The 15587-nt window shown below is 39.7% G+C and overlaps 1 protein-coding gene across 1 annotated transcript in view; it reads left to right on the top strand.

Moving 5' to 3' along the window:
* The first annotated feature begins 540 nt into the window (after positions 1-540).
* The window catches only part of LOC139474505 (synaptotagmin-12-like), a 43708-nt gene continuing 28661 nt past the window's right edge, over positions 541-15587 (top strand). The window contains exon 1 of the mRNA XM_071257553.1: positions 541-710. The gene's annotated coding sequence lies outside the window, so the exon portion shown is untranslated. The remainder of the gene's footprint in view (positions 711-15587) is intronic.

Here is a 15587-nt window from a genome sequence, read left to right as displayed (position 1 = left end):
GTCTTCTCATCCCTTTATGTAGTAAGCCCGACTGGTAAGGCTCGCTGACGGTTATGTATGTCGTCGTGTCTCAATTGCAATGCTCTGATGTCAATTACTGGATTGTCTGGTTCAGACCAGATAATGTACAGATCGCTGTCGAATGCTGGATTATTGATCAGTGCGGGGTTACACAACAAACAAACAAACAAACAAACAATAGAACACTCCTTCATGAGTCACGGCAGTCACTGAAGAACGACTTCTATATAAAAAGAACACATCGACCAAACGCATCTGGGCATTTTTCCAACGCGGACTCCTCAAACACGTGGATGACCTTCCAAAAAACGCCTTTAGGCCCCTCACTGAGGATTCCTCTGTATATTTGAACGCTGCCAAATTTCAATACACACTTTATAGGAAATTAAAAGATGTTGAACGGTGCCCAATATTCCCATGAATAAATCACCCCGCCCCTGCACGAGCATAGCAAGCTCTGTGTTGTTCTAATCTCATTGATTTTTGTGTTTCGTATTCCCTGATGACCACAGCGCTGGTGGGGAGAACGATGGAACAGAAGCCATTCCCAGTGTGTCAGTCACTAGCCTAGCTCATAGTTGGCCTTATGGATATCTAGATAACACAGTCTACAGTAGGGATAGCAGCGGACAGCTCATGTGCCTTGGATTGGGCTTGTCGTGGCTCATGTTCAATTGAATCTTTTAAGGGTAAGTACCTGTGTTCTCGGCTCACCCCGGTGTATTATTCAAAAGCTTGATGTTGATGATGCGTGAGGGTATCAGGAGTTGTATATCCAGCTGGCAAATGACCTGTCGACTTGCAACGATCTTCATAAACTGGGGCTTATACACTGACTGTGATACGTATAGCATATTGTAACAGTACAGATAAAACAGGACGCACTACATAAACAGTTAGCTATACTAATTTAGCTATTGACGATGCATTTACATGAAATGAAACCTTTTGTTGACAAGTTTTCATAATTATGCCTTCGGTAATTAATTAAGATTGATAAAATTGTCACATGCAGTAAACTACGAGGTGTCATAATTTAATCTTTAAACTTGTTGATGTAAGATTTGCTTTGGTTGTTTGTGGTACTTGTTATGCTTCAGGGGGGAAAGATAACGTTTTCGCCTCGGTGAGTGCATCAATAATGCACTGACGAAGATTGATTGGCTGCATCTTGCGTCTGTGCTGCATGCTGTGATGCATCGGGGCATCTGAGGGCAGCACATTTAGGAGAATCCTGTCTTTATGATGTTCTTACATACTTATTGGATGTCTCACTAACCTTACTGTTCAAAGAAAAATGTATTGATCATTGTCACCTATGTCATTAATTAACTGCAAGGTATTGAGAACGAAATTGTATGAACGAATGTAAAACTCAGGAACACAAACCGTTCCTGCATAACACCCGTTGATGGTGATAGTTCTAACTCGTGATTGCCCCGCAGGGTGAAACAAACATATTTTAGTTCTATATTTACAATGCGAAATAAACATATAGCCTATTCCATTATATTATAAGTTAAATAGGAAACAGTCAACATATGTGCACTTATGACATGTATAGCAAATTGTGTTGGTATAGGTCTAGCGATTACCTGCAGTTGTGGTTTGGATTTAACCTTTGTAATCAGCATCCTGTTGCCACAATAAGTGTATCAATAAACCACTGAAAGGTACTTTTTTATGAAGGTAATGTCTTTGTGTCAACATCGTTACTCGAATCAATCTCAAATAAGGCCTTTGAGGTATTGATGTGGGAACTAAATAACCATCAATGATCTCATATAAGGCGATTGAAGTATTGTGTAAACATTGAATGTATATTAATGTGCAGTATTGTGAGCGATCGATTCATTGTAATAGCTTTTTATGAGTACCACTTACGTGTTTGTGTATTTTGATAGAAGCTTTACGCAAGGATGTTAAATGTTTTTGCGGTACAAAAGCTTCTGTAAAAAACATCTCTATTTTTTAACGCCTTACTGTTGTTCCTTCTGAATTAAGAACATGACACTGCATTAAGTTGTGTGTAGATGGATGTAATGTGTATTTAAACTTCTGTATTTGGACTCGATGTCCGAGTGGTCGTGTGGTGTTGTAAACGTTTCGATGGCTCCTGCTCCCCAACACATCTTGGGTCCCAGCAATTGTTCAAAGCATAACTGTCTATGTTTTCTTTGTTTCTGAACATTGTTCAACCATTACACGTGTTTAATATTTTAGATGGCATTGGGTGTGCAGAGGAGGTTGTGGAGCTTTCTGTACTACGGCACAACATGGCTGAAATATTGCCGATGTGACGTTAATTCGTCACTCACTTATTTCTGTTCTCTGGTCGTTTACCAAGTAACAATTTTAACCATGTGAACTTGGTCAGTCCTGCAAATGCGTTGTGTGTGTGACACCATGCCAACCATTGCCAACTTGGGAATGAAATTATGATAAATATGATGTACTAATGATGTTCTTTAAATTGCCCCCACCGGAAAATGTATTTCAGTCATGAATATTGTAATTTTTATGTTCTTTAAGTTACGGCAGTTTGTTCTCTTTTGACGATTTAATGATGTTCTTTAAATTGCCCCCACCGGAATGATAAGAAATTGTCCATGTCAGCAATATTGAAAAAATATTTTTTTTAAATGTGTTATACTATCCCAATAAATTTGATGATATTTGGCATAAGTTAACATGTACAAGACTTATAAACAACTATCTTATCATCCTACAAAACTCAATTGGGGCCGAATGGTTATTTGCTTTGTCTGTGCCTATACAGTAAACACATCCAAGGTTTGTGTCGTGCTTACCCTCATTTTCCTGGTGCGAAATTTCGCCGATGAAATGACTCGAATATCCATAACCTACTCATTTCAAAGGAAATTTCTCCTGCCTTTCTCCGCCTGGCCAGTAAATCACTCGGACGTCGATGTATAAATGTCGTGGGATAAAGGATGTTCTGGTTGGAAGCCATCTTGCACGGAATCCGCCAATAACTTTACGTCGGATGAGGGCCAATGAGGACTTCAGCGACAGATCCATTGTGGTGATAATTGGAGCCTTTGCCACAGTTTGCTACGTTCAGATCTCTCCAGACGACTTTGTATGAACTTAAATTGCTAATAAAGCATCGACTCACATGTATCAGTCTTTAGTGGATAAAGCTAACCTGTTTTTACATATGAAATGTTGAATATATTTTAGATTTAGATTTTAAGTAAGTTTAAGCTTCTATGTGATTCCCTCTGTTGGTTGTCTGGCCTTATGGTAACAATTGACACAATGCAAATTGATAAAGAGGTTTTCTGAGCTGTCGTTGGAAACTATCAATAATCATATATTCTTCTTTGGGTTGATGGAACTTCTCACAACACTTGTGAATGTATTGTATAACTCAATTTACCTTCAGCTCAGGCTGCCTGGGTAGCGCTGTGTATGAAACGAGTTGCCATAAGGACAAGGCTCTCTCTCTCTGTGTGTGTGTGTGTGTGTGTGTGTGTGTGTGTGTGTGTGTGTGTGTGTGTGTGTCTGTGTGTGTGTGTGTGTGTGTTCATGAGTTACAAGTTGGCCTGTGCCCACAGTAAACGTATTGCATGTTCGACCAAGGCCCGAAGTGCAGTCATACCGAACTGCTTATAACTGTCATGGTCTATTTCAGTTTTTTTTAAATCATCTCCATCTCAAATAAACTGTTGTTTCAATGGCAACCACACTAAAAAATATGTCATAGACCATGTGTGCCTCGCTTTCTGAACTGTGAGATGACGAAAGGTGCAGTAAGACCCGACAAGAAGGTTACATGCCTTGGCTGTAGCCACGACATGAACCTCATAAACATTTAGTGAATAAGTGATTATAGCACATTGTTAGCACTATTCCGGCGATACCATGGGCAACTCATGCACTGCACACACTGTCGCAAGTTTGGAAACCTGGTTCTCAATGTGACAAATGAACACTTTAATTAAACACGATGCTTTTAACATTTATAATAATGTTTACACTTCACAATTGTTTCCTATGGGCTGACATATTCAAGCAATTTGCTGTGGTTCTTTCCAAACGGATGATGTTTCTTCTAAAATGTTCTGTAATAGGTGGCACGATTGGCTACTACGTGAATTCAATATGCAGAGATGTGTTGCTTTATCGAAGCAGGGTCCTCTGGCCATGGGAGTCGAATGAATAATGATCATTGGTTTCTATTGCCGGGCACCGTAGCCATGCACGTGGTGAACGCCTTACAATTACAAGCTGTCTCAGACGCAGGAATATAATTGAATGGTGTTCAAAGTGGCGTTAATCCCAAACAACTCGCTCACTTAATGCAACAGGCCTTAGTGATTCTTGCATGTTTGAAAAAAATTAAAATGTACTGAATTTTTACATCTTTTCCAATATTCATGTAAAATTTCCAAAGAAAGATAACACGGCTCCACAGATTCAAATATGAATGATATCCTGACTACTAAATGTTAATCATCATGATGAATTACACAGATGATTTCACTCTCCAGATCAGGGCTCATACCTCCCAAATGATGTTGATTTGCTCGAGTAATGGCTGTTATAAAGCAGGTTTAAACAAGGCCATCGATAACTGGTCATGACGAAAGTGCATTGTTAACTCATAACCGAAACCTGTGACATTAATCACCCTTCTACATTCTACATATGACAACAGTAATTTTTGATGCAACAATACCAAGAATCGATAATCAAAACCTTAGTGATGGATAGTTAATAAATGAATGTCATTTATTGAAAGTCAACAAAAGTACTACGTGAATGCGATGACAAAATTCAGTTAGACTGGGGAGTCTGTTAGCACTGCACTGTTTGGTCAATTGATCACTGTATGCCATAATAGCAGACAGTATTTGGCTTTCTCACTGTTGGCTGTTGCTTCTCTAAGCACATTTAAAACCCTCTTGGTCATCTCAGTGGACATTTCATGAATATATACTGTCGGATCTCCAAATTAGATCACACTGTGTAGTACCCTTTCATCTTTTGTCTGTTTTCGCAAACCAAATAGTAATTACATGTGTCGCAACTGGTTATTAACGAGTGTGTACTAAACACTCACGTCATTACTAAATGTGGAATCATATATAACTTGGTCTTCTTACCAACGTAGACTTATAGCCATGTTCCGGTGTAATAATTTCACACTTGCTGTTGAACTGGGGCGTCACAACAACATCCCACATAATAAACGTGTCTACACTTTCTGTTTTTCGAAGGGACATAACCATGTTGCAGATGAAGTCCATGTTCTTATGATTTGTGACCAGATCAAGAAGAAACTCTTTTCCAATGCTTCTCGTTACCCCTCCCTCTATTGAGAATTTTATAAGACTTATGTCAGCTGAAAACGAACAAATTATAAAAGGCTTAGGTAACTTTGTCTTCCAAGTCATGAAAATTCGAACGGAAACAAAGTGTTGAACGGTAAATCATTATAAAAATCTACCCAGCATGCAAATATATATACAGTATATTTCCATTGTATTATGGGCCGGTGGCCTGAAGTCCCGAATAAATTGTCTGTCTGCAAAACGCACTGCGAGCACAAATATGAAACCTTGGGTCATGCGAGAGATTTGTATGCTTGGACACATTACTATTTAGCATAACACTGTGGCTGAAAATACCACCATTTATATTCTAAGTTGGCCATGCAAATCTGTTGAACAATGATAGCGTTTCCAAAATATGTTGTATTTTAAGCTAAGCTTAAGCTTGAAAAAGCTGGAATAATTTCCCTTTAGCCATAACCAAACACAGCCTATTGGAACTGGTGATAACCAATAATCCTATTCCAAACATTTCTGTTACTCGATTTTGCCATTTTATCATCACATTGTCAACAACCTCTTCATTTTGCAAATGGGACAAAACCAAGAATGGTAATTATAACCTCAAGCCGAGAAGAAACCAAACAGCATCCATCACAAGAGACACCTAGGAAAATTAACTTAAAGAATACAATGGCCAGTCCGCCTCAAAATCGATGTGTATAAATCTTGAATAAGCTTCATCGGCCCATGGATGTACAAAGTGTCATGTTTGTCAGGTCGCTATCGCACACAGCTTAACCTGTCTAATGCGTGGCATTATAACCGTCGGTGTTATCGTTGTTTTAGCTGGAACATTGGCCGACGGAGTGCTTGCATTAGACAGATTAAGACTTCCTGGGAAGATTCCGAGCTTGAAACACCTTTCACGAGACAATTTTAGATCGTCATGTCGCGAAGGCGTAATTGAGGGAAATGACAAGGACAGGGACGAGTAATTAGCGTCGTTGTACTCTCGTCTTTCTAACGAATGCTTACTGCCTGAAAACACAAACATTGATTTATACAACATTCTTCCTTCACGGTGTGAAACGTTGTTAACTGGCAATCACTATGCAAAATGACCGTTGTGATTGAAAGTTAGCAAAAATGTATTTATAGTCCTTGCGAAAACATGGTCACAATAAGCATAGCCATTTCAGATTTACACAGATGGCAGTTTGTGTGTCAAAATTCATGGACTCTTGTACCGCATTGACTCATTTGGTATTCAATAAGAACTACTTTCAGATTAAAGAGTTCTGAAATAGATTTAAATTTTATCATTATTCCAAATCTGACTTACGAGCATTTCGGATATGTTCTATGTTTAAACGATCACGTTCAACGCATAACGAAAATCTGGTGTGACCAATATCTAATATGTTCAAATGACTCTTTCGGATTGGCCTGTTTAAAGTCTATGACTGTGCAAGGATATTTTTATGAATATCTAAGACATAAGAGATTACATTTCTATGTTGAAATACTGTTCATGAATTATCAAATATATCATTTACAAAATATTTGTTACTTCATATGTGTGACAAAGTCACCTGTGAATCGGAAACTCGTTTCAAATCACATTTTAAAGTGCACTAATATTAGTTTGTAATACAGTGGCATAAACAGACTGACATAACAGAAATCTACTAAAATAGGTCTGTGTATGATACATACAGGGACGCACTTAATATATGATTTTCATCGAGATCTCCACACACATATTCAACTTCAACATTTGCTGGGATTGGAAGGAGTTGATCCTTACACAGAAAGTCAAAATGACAGTTCCTTCGTCATGTATAACACGTTGACACTTGTGATAGATCTAAAAAGAATTTTATCATTTATTTGTTATTGACTGTAGCGCACCGGAAAGCATTTCATATTTAAAACTAATTGCAGCATTGAACTACATTTATAACTACTATACACCAAGGCGACAACTTTATATTGTTATACGAACAACACCCGGAATGGTGCTATTACAGTGTGTGACATATCCGGACCAAACTGTGTGCCTCATTAAAATTAGAACATAAAGACAGCTAGGTATTCGGTGTGTCTTCCCCTTGCTTCCATTACGGTATTCCAGGCACTGTAATTACGTTTAGTCTCGTGCCCAGAGGCTTTTGAAGGCAGTTAATCCACCAGTGTGCGCAGAATGCAGACCCCTTCAGAGGATACTCTACTCCAGTTCATTAGAAATGGTTCCAGAAAATCCGGATATAAGAAGGAAGTAGGGGCTAAATGGCGACTAGTGGTGTTCGTTAAAGGCCAGAGATACATGCGGTCGTCGGCTTGGCTTCATTGTTGTTTGGTGAGATATGCCTGGTGCATTACTGACAGTGACATATTGCTTGAAATGACGGTTGTTTGCGCTCTGATGATGGTTCAGTGGATAATGTGCGTCAGAAGATGGAAATGTATGAATATGGTATTTTTTATGCTCTTTAAGTTTCGACAGTTTATTCTCTTTTGACAATTACCTACACTGTGTGCATATGGCTTAAACCATTTCGCACTGACTCACTCAGTCTCTCACTCAGTTACTGACAGATTCACTGACTAATACATTCACTGACTCACTCATTGACACAATCACTCACCACATATGACTCTGAAATAGATCATAAAGATCACAATTTGTTCACATTCAGTTACACTGTTCAGGGGAGTCCTCTGCATCCTATGCTTGTCGAAGAGCCTTCTTAAGAGAATCTGGTGGTCGTTATTATATGCTTGTCGAAGAGCCTTCTTAAGAGAATCTGGTGGTCGTTATTATATGCTTGTCGAAGAACCTTCTTAAGAGAATCTGGTGTTCGTCATTATATGCTTGTCGAAGAGCCTTCTTAAGAGAATCTGGTGGTCGTTATTATATGCTTGTCAGAGAACTTAAGAGAATCGGGTGGTCGTTATCATATGCTTGTCAAAGAACCTAAGAGAATCGAGTAGTCGTTATCATATGCTTGTCAAAGAACTTAAGAGAATCGGGTGGTCGTTTTCATATGCTTGTCAAAGAACCTAAGAGAATCGGGTGGTCGTTATCATATGCTTGTCAAAGAACCTAAGAGAATCGAGTGGTCGTTATCATATGCTTGTCAAAGAACCTAAGAGAATCGAGTGGTCGTTATCATATGCTTGTCAAAGAACCTAAGAGAATCGAGTGGTCATTATCATATGCTTGTCAAAGAACTTAAGAGAATCGGGTGGTCGTTATCATATGCTTGTCAAAGAACCTAAGAGAATCGGGTGGTCGTTATCATATGCTTGTCAAAGAACCTAAGAGAATCGGGTGGTCGTTATCATATGCTTGTCAAAGAACCTAAGAGAATCGGGTGGTCGTTATCATATGCTTGTCAAAGAACCTAAGAGAATCGGGTGGTCGTTATCATATGCTTGTCAAAGAACCTAAGAGAATCGGATGGTCTGGCATGGTGACTGATTGCGGATCAGCGTGTGGGTAACAGCGAAGGGTAACAGTTCAGACCACGAGACCACGAGACCACGGGGGCGGTCCTTGAGTGTTAAAACATTACTATGACCCTATAGTTTGAGTCCACTATCATGGACCAGTGCACAAGTGGGATTTAAGATCATCTTAGTTAAGATTGCTTTGTGCAAGCGGGCCTAGGATACGTTCATTATCAAACTGGGGGGCACGGGTGGCCCAGTCGTCTAAGGCGCCGCGATTCGCTGTGCAGAGTTGCGTCCCTTGGGCAAGCTAGAAACCAATGTTTGTGGGTTCGAATCCCGGTTCCCCCACGATTATAATTCTAGGTTTGTCAGTACCATACCCGTGCTCGTGGGTTTCACCGAAGTGGTAAACGTCTGAGACTTCGGGCTTTCCTCCCCCATTAAGCTGACACGCCGCGATATAACTGAAATACTGTTAAAAGCGGCGTTATACCCAACTCACTCACTCACCCATTATCAAACTATTTACAACGACTTGACAGACGCATGTACAGGACATTTCGGATACCATACATGACGATGGTAAGGCAAATAACATCTGTCTCCAATTTCAACACATCCAATAGGGGAGAAGGTACGTTAAATATTGATGTCAGCTATGTCAATTCCTATCAGATTAATCTTTATCCCAACTCAATTCCTGTTCCAACATGGCTTGCTGTGTCTTTGCAGACGAGCGTTGCAGAAAACCAGAACGCGTTTATAAAATTTGGGGAAAGAGTATATGCTGGCTGCTCTCGTCCGGTAATTATGGGGCGTGATTTGTCAGCATGCAGCCACGTCTTCATGCAATGTGCAGCCTACTGTTTATATTTCAACAAATTACCAAGCGACAGTAACACGCCATGAGTACCAGTGTTGTCCGGGGAAGCTGGTTAGTGTCGGTGATGTTAAAAGCGTTTGTGTTTGTGGAAATCGAAATGCTTGTTTTATGGGTAATTCTGCTTGAATCAACGATGACGAACTACATTAGTTTTTTAGTTATTCAGTCAATTTGAGATTCCAGCCTATTCACTGGCACGGTTAGGCTGTCAACGAAACGCGGTGATCTAACGATAATCGTTTTAGAGCTGGATACTACATAAGGTATGTTAGAGTATGTACACACAAACAAATAAGCATTTTCTGTCTGCACTGCTACTTTGAATGATGAATGAGGCGTGAGATGAAATGGGTTTGATGTGGCGTTCACTTATATAGCGACATGCATGGATGTGTAACTATTTGTACATGCTGGTTCTCTACTTTCCGCCCACTGAGATACCATGTCGTAATTTAAAATGGATTCACCACTCAGACACAGTATAGAGATCCTTTTTTATCCCTGCTTTGCCGTACGCCAGACAGGGTTACATCAAGTACCATCTGTTAACTTCTCAGGTAAGGGATCGAACCACCGCCCCTGCGCTCTCCGGACATATACTCTATCCACTGCAAGACGAGAGGCGTTCGAATGTTACTGATGTATACACGTATGTGGTGCATATGTAGGTAGTGTGAAGTCTGGATGCAATCTATAACGCTCTTCTCTGATTTTGATATCATTCTACTCTTTCATACATTTGTGAAAGTCTTTTTGTTTGTTGGTTGTTTAACGCCGCACTAAGCAATATTCCAACTAAATGACGGCGGCTTGTAAATGATCGAGTCTGGACCAGAGAATCCAGTAATTGACATCATGCGCATCTATCCACGTAATTGGGGTGCGATGACATGCATCAACAAGTCAGCGAGCCTGACCACCCGATCCTGTTAGTCGCCTCTTACGATAAGCATAGTCGCCTTTTACGGCAAGCATTGGTTGCTGAAGGCCTATTCTACACCGGAACTTCACGGGCCGTCTGGCAACAAATACACACGCACCTGGTGCTGACAAACCAAGTATCATAATCACTGCGAATCGGGGTTCGAACTCATGAAGGTGAGAACCCCTGACATACTATTCAATTTACATTTTGAAGTGACGGAACTACATTCACGGGTGTCATCTTTCAAACAAATGTAAAAGAGATCAAGTATTATGTTCTCTTCAGACTAAAACAACTTCAATCCGTTGGAATTCTAGGTTAGAATAGCTCCCCAAAACCTATAACCCGTGGTTCGGGTGGTCAGGCTCGGTGGCGAGGATGACTTAGTGCAAAGTAAGCTATATCAATCACTGGCTGGTTCAGTCCAGATTCCATTATTTACAGACCGTTGTGTAAGCATTGCTGACTGCGGCGTTAGACAAACCGATGAGGAAATAAACATTATCACATACATACAGTTCTATAGACCCGTTACGTGTACCGTTATGCATATGTCCACCATAGATGAGGTGAGGTGAAATTGGGTTGAACGTCGCGTCCAAGATTATTGAACTTATATAGACGTGTGTGTGTGTGTGTGCGTGCGTGCGTGCATGCGTGCGTGTGTGTGTGGCTGCTTGTACAAGTCCGGACTGATGCCGATTCATAGTACCAGTTCACTGAGATAGGGTGCCGCAGTTTAACACGAATACCCCACTCAGACACAGTATGCTGACTCCGAGCCCACCAGTCCTTGTTTTAGCCCCTTTATGCCGAGCAGCGCCAGACTTGGTAACAACAAGTACCATCTTCTACCGTCTTTTGGTATGACGCGAGCGGGGATCGAACCCCGGACCTTCCGCTCTACGACTAGACCACGGAGGCGGTCCACTCTCATAACACCAACATTATAACATAACCTTTTAGCTTGATTGATTTTGGCAAGACCCAGATCCACTTTCAGCAAAATATCAATCTGATTTTTATCGATGTTGCTATTCCTAACCTGGCACGACGACATCTTAAATAGTCCCGTGTTTGACGTTGCATTGTGGCACCGGACGCCCCTGTCCGTGGTCCTTTCCGGTCTCTGATTCATGTACATTGCGTCTCATTACATCACGTCATTGATCACGTCCACATGTCTTATTATAACAGCCGTTGTAAATGTCACATCTATTTCTAGGACGGTAACAACTCAACGGCCTCCATCGATTTGTGCTTTTTCAGTAGGGCGCATTCTTTTTCAAAGCATATAATCCCGGAGTGACTGCGAAGACAGAAACCAATGATCAGGAGGACTGATTGTGTCTGATAATTCCCTTGGTCGTCACACAAAACATGTGCATTTGCGTCTCAGAACCTATCAATACCCATTCTTTGTAACAGTAGGAAAATTAATTACGACCCTGTCCGCTTCGTCCCCTTATCGTTTAGGAATTTTCCATCTACATGTGTTGCTGATGAAAGGTCATTTCACTGCAGTCGTGTAAGACTAATACATTGCAAATTACCCGATGCATTGAGGCGACTAAGCCTATAATATCCGTTGTGGGATTGGCTGGAGTTGAGAGTCTTTAATGTTCATTCACTGTCACGACCATCGCTTTAATAACTTTTCGTGTAATTCAGGAGTTCAGCATGAGCAAATTCCCAAATGCTTTTTGAAGACCAGACCTATTAAATATTTCGAAAAGATACAAAAGAAATCATTATATCAATATGACATTCAAACGGTACTTGTGGGTACTTTGACCTTTTCAAGTACAATGCTCTTACTGCGTCTTTGACGGAGTTAGCCCATAGCGGCTATATTGTGGTGCCATGCCCCAGAAAACAAAAATCCTATTCTGACATCAAGCATTGAAATGCTGAATGTTGACATAAAATAAACATTTTGGTTATGCCTAGACCCAAGAATATCCATAATGTTAATTTAAAGACAATAGAATACATTTTGTACCTTAGATGTATTCATCTACTTAAATGTCCTTTTTTAGCTCTCATAGATATAAGATTGTGTATTTACAGGAAAAAGATTTTAACTGTAAACGTGTGTTATGCCCAAGGAGACTAAATACAAGAGATGAAACCCCTTTCATATTCATCAGAAATATCTGCCAAACGCAGAGTTGATTACAGGGTTCCAACCATGTCATGAGAATGTGTTTATGAATCACTATCAAATAGGGATGCCACCAGGTGTCCGCAAACAGAAAGACTAAGGAAACTAGTGCATTTCGATTATTCTCGCTACTGTCAACGAAAAAAATGTTGTATATCATGCCATCACTTAGTGTTTTTTACGTGTATTTATGTCCAGAATTGTAAACATGACGTAAAATATGCTCTTGTTCCTCCTTGGGTGGTTTTGAAAATGAACTGTCTTGAATTGACTTGACATGACTGGGGTCTATGGTCATCACTTGGTAAAATGTCCCTCTAAAAGAGTGACACCGACAGTATTGTGGACCACACGTATTGCTGCTATGAGGTTATGAGGTATAGGAAAGGACAAATTGTTATAAAAGGTCTACGAAATGAACACCACCTTGCCTTCATAGGTTACAGAGACATGTGACATTGAGTATTATCATTTTTATTCTACACACAAACGCACACACGCACACACACACGCACACACACATAGACATACACAACATTGACACACACAGAGACTCACAGACACACACATACACATACACAGACACACACGCACACACACACACACACACACACACACACACACACACACACACACACACACACACACTCCGCGCTACTCGCAGCTCGTTCAGGTTGTTTGACTTACAATGGGCCATATGGTGATGACGATTAACAATATGAATTAGCCTATTATAAGTCATGGCAGTGAAGTGATTCTTGACATATAAATACGTTATGGCTAGACGGTGATTAGCCTTTGGAATTAAATGTTCATTCAGACAAAGGCTGTCCTGACAAGTCTACCATATACCTTAAGTATAAATTGATGGGCATAATATATTCTACTCTTATGTTTGATACGTTTGAGGAAGATAATTCGGATTCTCAAACTAAACGATCCTTGCCTGACAATATCTCGCAGAATTTCTGTACCGGAAATATAGCAAATAACATAAGCATTTGTCAAACGAATGTTACTAACGTTGTGATCATTACGTAAAGATGTGAAAAACGCATTGGGATAAAGTATATATGGACAGAACTCTTTTCATAATCAAAAGAAATGTAATATACCCTTGCTAGCTGTAATGTACACTGATATCCACCGAATCGCAAGCACATAGTTGCTTGTGTCCTATTATAGGCTTTTTTACTGTAGTAAAGAAATAATTGATGAGAAACATGGTTAGGTCAAACAGTTTAATCAAAACATTACATCTCCAATTGTCGTATACATTGTTTTTATTTCTTTAGAATAAGTTTGCTTATTGGTATAAAAGGGTTAGTGTATCTTTCACAAAGTGAACAAATAACTTGCCTTAGCATGTGTTTTTGACGGATGTCACCTGTGGGACAGGATACGCTCACCTGTTCACGAACACCTGGTATCAGCACTATTGGTTAGTGATTCATAAACACCTGCTCATGATTTTGTTGGAATCGTAAAATCGACTTTGACAATTTTATTTATGAATATGGAATGGGTTCTGTTGCTTTTATTTCAGTGCATCTAAATGCAACACTTATATGCCGTCAGCTGATGAAGTGATATTTGTAAATGTAACAGGCATTACAAAATTCCCATTCCTATCCCATTTTCATGTTTTTCTTTACAATTTGTACAAGGTCGTCCCATTGTAAGATAAAAGATTAAAATGAGAAAGGAACTAGAAGTCCTGCATTTCTGTAGTGACTGTTTTTAAAATAGCCCTTGTGTATTCAAGTTGATGTTTTTCCTTTAGCCTTGGAATGGCTTGACAAGGCGCAGCACACCCACTAGGTAGCGAGTTTCAGAAACAATGACCTAAGAAACAGTGTCTCGTGTAATGTGAAGATGCTCCTCTGGGACGACTGGTAAAACTGATGCTGCTGCCGCAAGCCAGTGTTTGTATCAAATGGAACAGTGAAAGCCAATCCTCTTAAAGAATTCGTCTTGAGAAGAAAGGCCGGACACCGCCATCTTTAACTTCTTTTCATCGAATGCCTCCGGGAATGGTGGAAATAGAATACGTAAATGGGTATTATTGTTTACATCGAGTTTCTTGCCTCCAGACATGATGCAAAAAGGTACCATTATTTCACTGACAAAAATAACCCAAGCAATTTTTAAAGTGGTTCTACTTGTATTTTTATCTTTACAACTATGTGGTAGACATGTTTACTATGACTAAAATTCAAAACTATGTATTTTCAAAATGCAGCAAATTGCTTTCCAATATGTTATTTTTAGTGCATTGTTGAACACAAGTTTGTCTAAATAACGATTATTCATTTATCTGTGTTTATTTTGGCAAGTGCACCAGTCAGGCTTTATATTATCAGAAATGCAAATATCCACATGCTTCATTTAATGAAACTAGTCATCTATTTGAAAATTGATCTGATCTAATGCCACACATAGGTTAAAAACTAAATCGAATGAAATATATTGAAATAACCGTACGCGTTCATCTGAATTGAATGCTCATCATCAACGTTAACCTGACTGTAAACAGATCCTAAGATCGATAATGTTCATTCTGTCAGAGTCTAAAGCCAACGATATTAACCGGAATCAATTCGTTCACTGTTATCTGGTCCATCTTGACCATCAGAAACAGGTCGTTGTTGCCTGAGTGCAAAGAGATTATCCGATAGTACTGACTGAAATGGAACACTTTGGTGGTATGACCCTCGAAGCGTGGGAGGAAGCCTTTGTGCTTTAAGAATATGATTCCTTCGTCAATCCCAGTGTTATATCCTGATTAATGTCCAGTCGTGATGCATTGTGTTTAGCAAGACGTATCGTACTTGA

Source organism: Haliotis cracherodii, unplaced genomic scaffold (assembly GCF_022045235.1).
Source record: "Haliotis cracherodii isolate W230 unplaced genomic scaffold, xgHalCrac1.p SCAF_3, whole genome shotgun sequence".
Taxonomy (NCBI): Eukaryota; Metazoa; Mollusca; class Gastropoda; order Lepetellida; family Haliotidae; genus Haliotis; species Haliotis cracherodii.
Note: the sequence above shows the minus strand (reverse complement) of the source record. Positions and strands in the feature narration are given on the sequence as shown.